The sequence below is a fragment of the Piliocolobus tephrosceles genome, chromosome 7 (genome assembly GCF_002776525.5).
Source record: "Piliocolobus tephrosceles isolate RC106 chromosome 7, ASM277652v3, whole genome shotgun sequence".
Classification (NCBI taxonomy): Eukaryota; Metazoa; Chordata; class Mammalia; order Primates; family Cercopithecidae; genus Piliocolobus; species Piliocolobus tephrosceles.
Window position 1 is genome coordinate 56,355,521 of NC_045440.1, and position 15,269 is coordinate 56,370,789.

Below are 15,269 nucleotides of genomic sequence, written 5' to 3' on the forward strand. Positions count from 1 at the left end.
AGGAAGGAAGGAAGGAAGGAAGGAAGGAAGGAAGGAAGGAAGGAAGGGGATCTAACAAGTCTTTGAAATGATGTTTTTAAATTATAAGGTAATTCTGTTTCACTGCCATAATTTTTCCTAAATTTTATTTAATATCTTGCAGGTCACAAAATTTAATATTTAGAGGATTATTAAAACACTAGCTTGAACAATCATATAAGTCTAGGAAACTTATCTTAGTGTTAGATGCAAATAATACTGCAAGTGTCGACCAAATATTTGTTGAATGGAATTATAAAATAATTGATGTGTTCTTTCCCTTCTCACTTTAGATATAGCATGTCTGAAGGTCTGCAAGATGACAGAGTTGTAACCCATTCAATGATACTGTTGCCTAGCTGTGTGTGTGCTGTTTGAACTGATACTAAAAAGGTAGCCGATAATAAACCAAAAATTTTCTCAACCCTGGTGTTTATTTTTAAAAAATTTTCAACGATCAATATGAATGTAGTATATTAAAATACAAGTAACTATCTTCCTGCTTTGATTTAAGAGATCTTTATGAATTTACATAAAATTAGAAGTCGCTGATTTTTATAGGAAATAGCATGTAAAAGAAATCTAAGTGTTGCTTTATCACTTTATTTTATAGATGAGACAACTGAGATTCAAAAAGAACAGGTAATTTTTGTCATCAGGATTACATATTACACTTTTATTTTTTCCCTGAGTCATTTATTCAACAGGTATGACCTCTGCAACTCTTATGGCTAGGCAACGTACAGTCAAGCACAAAAGGAAAGTTGTATCAGAACAGTTCACAGTCTAGCTATTAGCAGCACAATCATAGTTTTCTGACATCAACTCTTACTCTTTTCTACTCTACCACACTACTTCTTCTCAATATCTATATTTAATTCCATATTGAAGCAAGAAAGAAACACAGATTTTCTAAGACTATACAGTCATGTGTCACTTAAGGATGGAGATACATTCTAAGATATGTATCATCAGGCAATTTCATCATTGTGTGATGGAGTACGCTTACACAAGCTTAGACTGTAGAGCCTACCATGCTCCTAGGCTATATGGTAGATCCTATTGTCCCCAGGCTACAAACCTGTACAGCATGCTACCATACCGAATACTGTAGGCAACTGTAACACTATGGTAAGTACTTGTGTATTTAAACAGAAAAGTTACAGTAAAAAATGTAGTATTATTGTCTTATGGGATCGCTGTCATATGTGCAGTCTGTTGTTGACCAAAATGTCATTGTGTAGCATGTAAGCCTCACAATAAACAGTTACCTAATAAAATAATGATGACGAACATAAAGTAACAATACAAACACACAAAAAAAAATCAATACTAGATGACTGCTTATAAAAAGTAATTTTATAATTTGTTTATGTGACTCTCCACAACACTAGATATTTTTAAATTGATATCACAACACAACAAAAAAACTTGAAATACTCTCTTGGCGCATGATATTTGATTGAAAACAATCATTTTTGGATAAACTTTGGAGCGATTCTTGAGAATTTACTTCAAGAAAAGGCATGAAATTAGGGAGTCTCCAAAGTGAAGAGTTTTCCAATAGGTGGCTTCTCTGATTTTTCAAGAAAGCATTCTTCACTTACTGTGTTTCTCCAGCATACTGGTTATTTAGGAATAACAAATTTCCAGACATAAACATCAGCTGTTGCTCTAAAGCCTTTCCTCCGATGCCCAGAAGAGCAGCACTGTGCTGCATGACAATTTCAAGAGTCAGGAGTCAAGACAGTCAGCCCCAGCTCCTTGGGGAAACCCACACTGGCTTTGGACCCGATTGCATTCTCTCCTGCAATGTGGCCCTGAGTGATTGGCTTCCCACATATGTAAGGAGCAGATTGTTAAAGATCACTATTAACTTGTATAACTAATTTTCCTTATGTGAAATAATTCTGGTCAGGGAATATATAAACCCATTGACCCTCCATGGAGTAGAAGAAAAGAGAGAAGAAAGCATATTAACTTTTATGAGTACAGAATAATTCAAATTCCTTGGCGAGTCACATTATGCATTAATAAAAGAGTTGACCTAATAAATGTTACAAGGTACCGTGATCTCTAGGTTCATGCCACCATTACCACATTCCTTACTACAATTATTACTACTTTAGTCGTTCGACCAGACAAAAAGAAGCATGTAGTTACGGATATAATATTTGCTAAGCAAAGATCTTGTTTAACAAAACAAATCAAACACAAAACTAATTAATCAAAATATTAAGCCAATATTACCAGCATGGTACTCACACAAAATTTTCTCTTGTGCTAATAATTGAAGCATGTCATCTACCCTGTTATTAGAATTTCAGAAAATACACAGTTTTGTGTTTTTATTATATTTCCATCTACCAAACTGTTGACCTTCTCCTCCTCTCCATTGCTTAATTTGTATTAAAATGGATTAATCAAATTATTACTTCATTTAAGTACTAAAAAGGTTATCAGACGGAGATGTGGTTAAGCTAATTTCATTTACCTGTTCTAGTGGCATTCTGGTATGGACCTGTATCAAATCAACACTTTTAATTATTTCAGATTAATTCATCAAGAAGTTCCAAAACACTACCATATGTGTTGAAAATATAGTTTGGGTTTCTATGATCGTAATCAAAATTCCTATTTTGATCACACACCAGTAGAACCCATTGCAAGCCACTGTGAGTCTGGAAAATGAGCACTTTGTGTGTTGAGCACTGTTGCATTCACTTAGCAATTAACCTTTGACCTGCGGTTTTCTGCTGAGCCCCTTGTGATGTTTTTTATTCTATTCAAATTGGGAGCAATAACACACCTTAACATAACCAAAGGAGACATGTCAGTTGGTGGAATAATTGTCATTTTATATCATTCTTTCAAAATATTAAAATATTCAACTTCCCTTATTAACCTTTCTAATGCATTGTACATAAAAAAGGAAATGGATTTCTGAAGTATATTTTGAAAGCCTGGGGTGAAACATTTTCCACGGTCTGAATCGGAGGCTTGGAGCTCTGTGGAAAGATGTAAATCCCTGCTGCTGTAAGAGGGAGAAAGGCAGCAGTGAGCTGTCACTCAGAAATACAGTCTCCACTGTCGCAAAGGTGCCTATTGCTGATGCTATCGATTCCCTTCTTTTTCTACAGAAACATCTTGGAGCTTGTCAAGCTTTACTGGAGGTGATTTGCAGTTAATTAATTCAACAGACACTTTAATCTTGCAAATTCTTGACTTGTAATATTGTAACGAAGCTCCTGCAAGGGAGCATTAATCAGTTAGTGAAAAAGGAGCACTTCCGTTCAGCAGTAGCACCATGACGTGCCCAGGGCTGAAGAGAAAGACCTCTGTGAAGTGGAGCGCTAGTGAATTCCTGCTACCTGCTTCTCATTGCTCACGCTATGAATATTCATCTGCTTCATTTGTTTTTTCCAGTAAGCGCTGTTTTTAAAAAAAGAAAAATATTCCCAGGGGCTTGCATAGCTCAGAGAATGGGGTACTGGGTCGTGGAGACTTGCTTTAAATTGATTCAAATCCACATGTTTGCAAATGAAAATAATGTCACTGTCATCTGTTGAACAACTGATCTGAGTACGGTTGCTGCTTTTATTTCATTTCTCGAGACTACCATAGTCAGCATTGTAATAACCAATTTATAAAAATAGAGTTTTTATTCAGCTTCAGAGATAAAATCTGCATGGGTGTAGCTACTGAATAATTTGATTCCTGCCTTCCTAGGTGATGACATTAGCAGTTCCAAACCGAGATCCATTTCTATGTGGAACTGGCTATCCTGTTGCTTCTCAGGCCCTGCAAAACCTTGGTTACGAGCTCAAAGATCACAAATCCGAGATTCTTTTTTTTTTTTTTTTTTTTTTTGAGACAGAGTCTCGCTCTGTCGCAGGGGCTGGAGTGCAGTGGCCCAATCTCGGTTCATTGCAAGCTCTGCCTCCCGGGTTCACGCCATTCTCCTGTCTCAGCCTCCCGAGTAGTTGGGACGACAGCCGTCCACCATCACGCCCGGCTAATTTTTTTTGTATTTTTTAGTAGAGGTGGGGTTTCACCGTGTTAGCCAGGATGGTGTCGATCTCCTGACCTCGTGATCTGCCCGCCTCGGCCTCCCAAAGTGCTGGGATTACAGGCGTGAGCCACCGCGCCCAGCCCCAATATTCTTAATGACTACATTTTTACATAGAGGTAAATAGGCCGTCTCTTAATTTAAGACAGGGTTCTTTCTCCCTTCCGTTTTTTTTTTTTTTTTGGTTTTTTGTTTGTTTGTTTGTTTGTTTGTTTTTCAAAAAAAGATTTGAGCTACAAGATAAGAATGAAGTTACTAGAAGTTATCAGGTCATAGTTTCAAAGTATGCAAGAGAGTTGGGCCTTCATATGTTCTTATAAAGTTTTCTGTCTAATCTTTTGGTATAACAATTTTAGGAGTTCACCCTAGATGAAAGAGTGGAAGTCATCAGATTTGTCAATAAGCAGTCCAGAGGGAAAATGAGAAGAAGAAGCAGGGATTCTTTTTCTTGTGTTTCGAAGATATTTCTCCTCCCTAAGCTATCACCTTGGTGGTTATCACCAAGATATATAATAGCAAGCACTACTGAATGATCTTCCCAGTTATCAGCACCAGTATTACCACGAGTCAGTTTTCAGAACTAGCTCTTGGCACAAGAACTGAATTAAAATGGGGACAAAAAGTGGTCTGCCACCACCTGATTTATTTTCAATTGCCAGGCAATGAAAACTAACAAGTTAAAGAAAGTGTTCATTTTCTGAACCCCAGAGCCCACACAGGTACAAAGATACTCTGTAGTGTACAATGAGGTGGCCAATCATGGGGATATAGGAGCAATAAACAGTCCTCTTGAGCAAGGTTCATGGGTAAGAGTTACTCTAGCAGGATTGGGTGTTGGGCCAGAGGTTATCTATTAATGTAGAGGCCCAAGTATGGTGATGAAGAGAAAACCTGTCAGTGGCTCATCCACAGTGTATGCCTTTTCACAGAGCAGAGGAGTTCCAAATAATCACTGCCAGTCTATAACTATAACAATAGGCATGTCCCCTTTGGAAAGACCAGGGCCTGACGACAGTGGGAAAACAGAGATGTCAGTGGTGTCATGTCTAAGAGTGACTCTGTCAGGGGAGCCCACCCCCTGTGATGGTTCTCCTTGACCACTGGCTCCTATGGGCTCTGCAGGAGAGCTTCTGATGGGTTCTAAGATAAGGTATTCCAAGGTATTGTAAGTCACCCTTGTTTGTAGAACATGAACGATTTAACCATCCCTCCTTTCAACGGCAATGAGATTCAGGGTTACCATGGCCTTACTCATCTTCCCATTGTAAATATATCACGATGTCACAAGAGCCTCTGTGTCTAAACACACTAAACTGGGTTTACAAGCATTAGAATCTTTCACTCATATTGTGAATCTCAATTCTGCCAGTCACCTAGTCTGTGTATCTATTCCCAAACTGAAAAAAATAATTCTTGTGAGAATAATTTTCAGAATAATGGAAGTGGAAAGAAATGGACAGTTAAGCGATTTTTCAACATAGACAAAACCACTGGACCATTGATAGCCCTCAAGCTCTGATTTTTCCTCCTGACTAAGTTTCTTTTCTTTTGGGGGCTTTCAACATCTGAATTTTCCAGATGATTGCTGAACCATCGTCACTAAACCAAAGTAGGCAAAGAGTTATTAAAAAATAAAGACTGTCCACATGACTGCAAATATCCTGAGGAAAAGTGGCAAAATAGGTCACTCAAGTGGTAAATTTGGTCTTCATGATATCAAACATATGGATATTTGGAAAAGTCGAGATGTTTGAATCATACAGTTTTCTGTCTGGGTGTCTGGTGTTGTCTGGATAGACAGACCGCTCAGGTGTTATAAGTAATGGAATTGAACTTTCTTGTGCCGTAAGCAATTGCTGGTCATATTTTGCTGCTAAAAGTCTCTTTGTTGTGCAAAGAGAAATAATGCAGAGCAAATGTTTATAACTTTTATTTACTTTCGGCAAACACATGAATGAAAGAGGTCAGGTAGGCTGTCCTGGGCATTCTGGGCCTGGCTGCAGTACACCCTTCTTCACTCCGCCCCTGCCAGGCAAGAAACTTTCTATTCAGTCTTTGCCATCTTTTATAAATTGTATCATTGCTCTTCTGCTGTTCACATCACCTTAGTTATTCACAAAGTCTATTTGATAAAATGGCTCAAGGGAAATACAAGTTTGTTAAGTTTTTATTCTTCAAATAGAAGTTTTAATTTTAAGCATTCCTTATGATATTTTTTAAGTCTAAAAACAGTTCAAACTGCTTGACAAAATTATTTCATGGTTAATTTTATGGTGTTGATAGAAGTAAAAGCTATTTTTCCCAAACCAAACAAAATACCATACATAGTTTTTTGGGTTTGGTTTGTTGATGTCATGCCAATTTCCACGCACCAACTGGTTACCACAAATATGGGAATATTTAGTGGTTTCTTTGTACTCATCGTTAAAATTCCCGGGAAAAATGAAAAAGGAAAATTCACCTCCCAGAAGGAAAGTTTGAGATGTTCATCCTGACACTTGCATTCCTGATTATTTGTGGACATTTCTTCATTGTAACAGTAGGAAGCTGATCTTGTTTCTCCTGATTTGACACTGGGTTGGTGAGCATTGTCTCAAATTTTGTGCTTGCCTCATTTATCGTCCCGAAGCTTAGTAGAAAAGCAGACAAGCTATTCAGACCAGTTTTCTTTAAGAGCGCTTAGGTTGCAGAACATGATACAAATGATTGACTGTGAGCAGGCACACAGAGGACCAAAAGGTATTCAGCTATGCAAAGATATTGAGGGGATTTCCAGAGAAAAATGTTTTTAAGATTTGTAGGCAGGGTTTTGATTGTGTCACATTCCATACTCAGTTCCAAGTTGAAATGACTTTATGGGGAAGGCAATAAAGTTCCTTGTTGGGTCCTTCCTTCCCTTACATGCAGAATGTTTTTGTGAAATCAAATGGATCCTCCACTTTGTGTAGCAAAAAACCCCTAGGCTCCACAGCGTCATCACTGTGAGTCCCATCGCAGACGTGTGTACCAGCCCAATTCAGTTTCGCTTTTCTTTTTCCCTGAGATGTTTATATCACCAAATCCCATTTCAAATCTTTTTACCTTCAGGTTACCAACAGGATGTTTAGCTGAATCAGCAACAAAGAGGTGACAATCTATTGTCCTCTACGAAAGCTTGAGTCATTTTATTCAGTGATCTTTGGTAGTATGGTAATCAATGGAATTTATGGTGTCATAGAAAACCAAAAATCCCTGTGTTGAATATAGTGACTGTCTTAAATATACTTAAATATGTTCTTCTACAAAACAATACCCTTTTACACTATGGGATGGATTCCTTTCTGGATGCAGGGTTGGGAGGGGCTATGGGTCAGTGATGGGGAAACAGGAACTGGGAATCTCTGCACAACTGAGCCCTAATCCCTGGTCCATCTCTCCAGCCTCGGAAACTCACCCTCAGCCTCATTTTTCCCATATGCAAAAGAGAGATATTTATTTACCTACCTCATAGGGGTGTTGTGGAGATTAGCTAGATTTGTTAAAGTGCTTATAGGTTAGAAAGTGCTGTCATTCCTGAGAACTGGCATTAACAGAGGAGAGCTGTGCGCAGCATGGAGGAAGTGGAGTCTGAGGAACACAACAGCAATAACTCACCAAGCAGAGAATACAATGGTTCTTCACCACTATATAAAACTAACACTTTTCCTTCAAAGGTCTATGTATAATTTTCTTCAATGATTAGCTTTTTAATGAGACAACTCCTTTCGTCCAGACATTGGACGCTTTATATAAGTTGGCAATTTTCCTGTTGACCAAACTGAATTTTACTAAATGTTTATTAAAATGCACCCAGAAAAATTGTCTCCTCCTGATGCCTGAGGGGTTTGCATGCCTGATCCCAGGCTGCATTTTTTCAGAATGTGTGCATGATGCCCCAGTTCCCTACTCATGATCACCAGGTGGTGTTCTGAAATCCACTGGCAGGGAAAGATTTTTAACAGATATTAGTGAGATTAGGGTTGGTGTCATTTCTATTGAGTATCCTCTTCACCCCCAAGATGACACATCTTTACAACACAATAAAAGAACGTAAAGCCTTATTTCTGCCTGGAACTCCTGCACTGATTCATTTTCACGTTATAACTATATTTCAAATATTTCGGAAGTTTTTACACAGGGCTTCAGCTATATATTGATATACATATGCTTACATCTGCTTAGGTGGTAATTCTACTGAAGGATAAAGGAGACAGTGAAAAAACAACATCAGAGAACATCCTGTACAACTTACCCAAAAGTGACAAGTTTCTTGTACTTAAAATTTTAATCCTGATAAGAACTAATGTGAAATAACATGATTTTGGTTTATAAATATTTGTAATTTTTGAGACATAGAGGCAATATTGTGATATAGGAATACATCCATAAAACTAGACTAGCAAAGCAGATAATGTTTTCATGATATGGCTTCATGAGGCAAAGTTGTTGTACATCAATATCATCATTGTGCCCTTATTTAATGATTATATTCCATTGTGAAAAAAATTTGCACACTCTTAGAAATATAAAATGGGTTTCAGAAAGTTTACTTGAAAAGTGGGTTTGAAATCATCTTGTGCTTGGAGCTGACATAAGATACGCACTCAATATAATCTCTTCTGGATTCTAAAATCTAATTGGCAGTGATATTTCAAAGCCTTAACATTTCAAGGTGATTAATTAAACATATCTAATGCATGTTATTAAACTTTCTGAAGCATGAATTTAACCTAGGCAATTATCTGATTCATTTTTTTTAAGTTTGTGCTGCCATACCAGACTGAAGTATTGTTTTCGTAGACTAATACTATAAGAATAGTGAGTTAAAAAATAATTGGGACTGTCCTTTTTCCTCTGCCCAGTTCCTAGTATCAATACGCTCTCAACCAGAAATGCAGCAGAATATCCTTTTTGCTATAAAGGGAAATACCGTGTCTTTATTTGTTTTTGCACAAGAAAACTGGTGTTGCCTATTTGGACTAGATGTAGGGGCCTGGAGGAAGGAAGTGGCAGCTTTGCAGGTGGGGTGACCAGGATGGGAGGAAGATAATGGGGCAAGTATGTCATGGGGAGATTTTACCACAAAGATACAAACCAGAATTGAAGTGTGTTAGAGCTGGATAACTCTTTGAAATGACAGAGTCTAGATCCTTCACCGAACAGATGAAAAGACAAGTAGAGACAACATGTACTTGAGATACAAGCTATACATCTCAGCACTGGAAGAAAGGAGACTTCAGCCTCTTTTCAAGGCTTTCCAGACCACATGGAACTCTCCAGAGCCCTCCTTGAAAGTAAGAAACTCTTTTAGAAAACCTAAAATTTTCAGCAAAGATTCATGTGATTATGCTGCTGAGGACCAGTCATTCTGTAAACATCACATATGTGATGCTTTGTAAATGTATTAATTGTGGTCAACTTTCATGGCTATTTCCCATTAACATTGTATTCCATGAACAAGTGATAGAAAACATATGGAAATTCTCTTTTGATCAAAAGGAGTGTCTCCCAATTGATTTATGTCTGTTGGTATTGCTGACATCTTATTATCATCATTTGGTCAATTGCTTATTGAAGATTCCCATCTGAAACCTTTCTTTGGTAAAGAGGGCAGAAAGAGACCATAGCTATTCTTGGATGAGAACCTTGCCTCTACTAAATAGTTTCTGCTTTTCCTCCCTGTAGCCAGACAACTCAATAGCCTAGGGAGAGAGTCGATGAAGGATATGCAAATTACATTTTTCCCATTCTCAGAACAAAGACAGCAACCACTGAGCCAGAGGTTTCTTCCCTCTTTGAAACCAAACAGTACACTGAATTTAGGGCTATGACAAAAATGTTGTTAAAGCAAGAGCAAAATCATCCTTCCTGTGGATTCTTTTCTCAGTGTTTACTTAATTCTTTTTGCAGTTTGGATTGGAGTTTCTAGTAATGATAATTAATGTCATTCTACGTGATAGCTGCAATGCAGAAATGGTGTGAGCATGAGTTACAAATGAGATGACTAGGGATACAAAGTTCGTCTGTACTGACATCCTACCAAGCAGATTGGAAACAAATACTACTACCACTAATATTCTGATTTAATTAATAACGTCTAGTAGAAAAAAAGAAGCATCTTGCTTAGCATGAAACCATTGCACAATATAAACCTGCTCCCAAATGGCAAGGATTTTTGCTACCAATATTTGTTCTTCATTCTCCAGTTATTTTAAGTAAGTAAGTTTCACATCTAACTACCTCAGCTACAGTTGTTTTATTTAGAAACATGAAACCATGCACTTTGTAATCAATAAGTCTTTCATTTAAAATTTCAAAAGGATACTTGGTGCAAAGCAATTTTCAAAAATTTGTACATGATATACACCACCCAACCTCAGGAGGTTATACTTAATTTTGTTTGTTTGTTTCTAAGGTTGGTTTTGGGTAAAATCCTCATTTCCACTCAACATCAAGATAAGCTGCTCTATATTTGCTTAATTTGCCTTAAACATTTTGTGCTCCTTTCCCTGTTCGATTTTTTTGTTTTGTTTTAAATCTATCTCTGAAAAAAATGGAACAGGTGGCAGGTGAACAGCAAATGGAAGAGAATGGACCAGTAATTTCTCAGTCCCCTGTTGTCAACTATCTGCATGACATTCCGATTGTGCAAAAATGCCATTCCTATGCTTCCCTCTCCATTACAGAAATAAGGTCCGAGAGACCCCACGAGTGTGCATAGGGAACGGTGTAGACATTTCCCCCAGTATGAGCACAGTGCCTGGACCTGAATGATCATCTTGGCAGTTCTTGTGCTTTTACTTTGTAAACATTGTACAAATGTATTTGGAATTTTATTTGAAATGGAGACTTAAACTAGTTATTCAATTTGTTTCCTTCCTGTAAATATATATATTCAAATTCCACGTATCCAAACATCCCTTTAGCGTTCAGATTGTAAGTGTGTCTTTATTCGCAGGAGGCCATTGTCGGCAGGCAGTGACCCCCAGTGCCCTAGTTCGAAGCACAGTGCGTGGAGTATTTGATGTACTACAGTACCATAGTTATTTTGGTCTGTTAAGTAAGTTGCAATTTGTGATGAAATGAAGTGGAAAGTAGTACTTCATAATGAACAAATTTCCTTGGTTACATGGTTTTTCTTGTAAAACTTAAAAAAAAAAGAAAACTTGAAATTTTATATATTTGGATTTTGTAGTTTTTTTTTTTTTTTTTTAATTTTACTGCAACACAAGGTACCAAAATCATTAAATAAAGTACACTGTGGTCATTTTAACAGAAGTCTGTGTTCCTGATTCTGTCTAAGTCTAGGAAGGGAGTAGGATACCATGGGTGTTGGATGGGGAGGGAAAGGAGGAGGCCATGTACACAGGCATGTTCCCAAGGCAACACAATGTAAGTCTAAAATAAGCAAAGCTGAGTTCTGTCAAATTTAAAATACATTAAAAATTAAGTTATATCTCTTTTTAGTAGATGTTTTATTTATTTATTTCCTTTCTGAGAAGTCCTAAAGGGTATTCCTCTAGAGCTACTATAAAAGCAAAGAGATTTTCAGATCACAAAGAAGCTTAAAAATCCAAATAAATTGCTTAATCATTAATGAACAGAAAAAGTGTCAATGGACAGAAGTGCTTTTTATTTTATTTTATTTTATTTTATTTTTGAGGCAGGGTCTTTCTCTGTCATGCAGTCTGGAGTACAGTAGCACCACCATAACTTGCTACTGCCACAAACTCCTTGGCTCAAGTGATCTTGCCACCTCAGCCTCCTGAGCAGCTGGGACTACAGGTGCATGCCACCACATCTGGCTAACTTTTTATTTTTGTAGGCACAGGGACTTGCCAGGGCTGATCTCAAACTCCTGGCCTCAAGAGATTCTCCCACTCTGGCCTTCAAATGTGCTGGGATTACCGGCGTTAGCCACTGCCCCTGGCCCAAAGGTACTTTTTAAAAAGACTATGTGTCTAAATGTTTGCCTTTTCTAAAAATCAGTGCTATATTTTATGTGTTTTTCTTAAAACATTCTATTTTCATTTTAAGGAGTTTTTCTATTTTTTATACAGTTGGTAAGAGTTCTACTGGTTTATAAAAGCCTTCTTTCATAAAATGTTAAATAGTAACTGTACCATAAGAATTGATTATATATGTAGAGACTTCTACGGATAACAATTATTAATAGAAACAGATAAGGAAATGATCAGAAGAAACAAAAAACTGGAAAAAAAAAGTCAATCATTCACTCGTTATTTTTTAGAGTCGATTATTAAGGTCTCCTTTTTTCCTGATTATAATAGTAACACATGTTAAATGCACAAACACTAGAAACTCACCATTGCAACACACTTCTAGTCTTTTTTGAAAGCATTTATATTTTTATTCTATTAATTTAATTAACATTTTAAAAAATCACAACTATGTGCCATGCATGGTATTAGTATTATAAATATGAACAAAACACATTTTCTTCTTACAGTATACAGTCTAATGAGGAAGCAGTTCAGATACACTAATTGTGGTGTTATTTGGTGATGCAAAAGTATAGACATTCACAGATTATGATGAGCGCATCTGACATAGTCTGCAAGCAGTCAGGGTGGAAGAGGGAGCCACACCAAAAATGGAGCCTGGGCCCCAAACCAGTGGATGGAGCAGAGTCCCCTTGCTGAACCAAAATGGACATGAGCAAAATATAAACTTCTACTGGGTTGAGCCACTGACATTTGGGGTTGTTTGTTACAGCAGTTAGGCTTTTACAACTTTTACAGGAGCATTCCATGGACCAGAGAAGTATAAAGAACTCAAGCTGGAATATGATTAGCTCAATTGTCTCTACCTGAGGTCCAAAAACAAAGAGAAAAAGGAAATGGCTATGCATTTTTCATGTTCTTTACAGTGAGTAGATACTGTTATTATAATCCAAAAACAAATAAAATTTATGTTTAAGGGGAATTTGTAAAAAAGAAAAGCGTGCCAAAATCCTGAATTTGAAAATTTAATTTAGTAAGGAATGCAATTTGCCCCTAATTAATCTAGAAACATGATACAATTCCAAACAAATCCACAAAGGTCTTTTATAAAGCTTTGCAAAATGATTATAAGCTTTATATGGGACCAGGTACAGTGGACCATGCCTGTAATTCCAGTATTTTGAAAGGCCAAAGAGGGAGAATCTCTTGAGGCCAAGAGTTCAAGACCAGCCTGGGCATCATAATGACACCCTATCACTACAAAATAAAAATTTTTTTAAAAACTTAGACGGGCATGGTGGCACGCCCTCTAGTCCCAACTACTCAGATGGCTGAGATGAGAGGATCCCTGAGGCTCAGGAGGTCAAGGCTACAGTGTTCTGTGATGGTGCCACTGCCTAGGCGATAGAGAGAGAGAGAGAGAGAACACTTTCCCTCCCAACTATTTTAAGTAATAATAACCACAAGAGAGTGCTACCAGCACAGGAATGTAAAAATCAATAACCCCCACTCCCCAAAAAAGTCCAGAAATAGAGTCTACACATATTAAATAAGTGAATTTAGTACATGATAATTTAAAATCAGTGGAAAAAATAATGACCTCTTCAATAGAAGGTCTTGGGATAACAGACACACCACTAAGAACATCTCTTTACCCAAAAATAAGATCCTATGAGCTGAGTGCAGTGGATCACACCTGTAGTCTCAGCTACTCAGGAGAGGCTCAGGCAGGAGTACCCCCTAAGCACAGGAGTTCAAGGCCAGTCTGGGCAACACAGTGAGACCCAATCCCTAAAAACAAACAAAAACAAGATCCTATCGATTAAAGATACAATTGTAAAAAAAAAATTGTATTAAAGATACAACTGCAAAAATAGTATTTTAATATCATCTCAAGGTGAGAAATATTTTCTAAGTTTTATTTAAAATTTAAGACAGAGAAAAATTACAATCAAGAAGAAACACAAAGTTTCAAAAAGCAACTGATAAAAATATTTAACCTCACCAGATTAAAAAAAAATCTCCTAAAATGTATATACAAAGCTATTTATAACAGGAAAACCTGGAAATACCTGAGAAACAAACAATATGCAATTAAATAAACTAGAGTACATCTTCGCAATGAAACACCCTATAAGAATTTAAAGTAACAAATACTAAGGTAACTTTATTGCATTAAATAAAAATATTAATTATTAATAATTCATTTTGAAAGTAAAGAACAAAGAAATAAGTGTCTTGGTAAAACACAAACATAAAAACAGTAATATAATTAAGATCCCAAGCAAATAGGCAAATAATATTGAAAGTGAAGAGAACTGGCTCTAGCTGAATGCACAACTACCTGAGAATATTCTTGTCTGATGCACCACTTAATCAGTGAGTGAGAAATTGGCAGCTATGGTAGGTGTGAATTGAATTTATCTGACAGATTTTTGAAAAAAGGGTAACCACCTAAGGGAAGAACTGGAAATTCCTCTGACAGAGTTGTGCCTAGAAATAACATTTATATGCATGATCGGGTCTGGAGAGACTTGAGGAAATGGCTGAGTTTTTCAATCAAAGTGGGTACTCAGAAAAAGAGAAGACGGTAAATGACCACCTTGAATCGGTGTGCAGGAAACCGGGGCTGCTGAAGGAGTCTTGCAAAGAAAGCACTTGTGGTTATGCAGGAGTGTCAAAGGTATATCAGCACCGACTGCATGGAACAGGATCTCAGCTGAATTAAATGGGAACCCAAAGCCACTGATCACCTAAACAGTTTAATTGAACCAGTGCTGTCTTTGAAATCCTTCTAAGCATTTCCCTGCAGTGTTCTCCACATAGGACCAAACCCACCAAGTGCCTTGTCCCACCCCGACCATTCGCATAATAAATGCCCTTGCTGTATCTCCATCTCCAGAAAAAATAACAGCCACAAACTCAGGCCCTCCTCCTGAAAATCAAAATCCACCTGTATGTACAACCATTCTTGACAAATTTAATGTATTTAAGGTTAAATCCCTAGATCTGTGGGGCTTCCATCAACAATACTTCATGTGTCAGTGGGAATCCAGAATAATTTCCTGAGGAAAACTTCTGCTCTGCATGTCAGGGTAAAGAGAGAGACATTACATTCAGACACAATTTTTTGAATCCATAAAAGATACCAGCCTTAACTCAAGTGCAATGAGTAGCTGAAGCATACAAATCTCACCAAA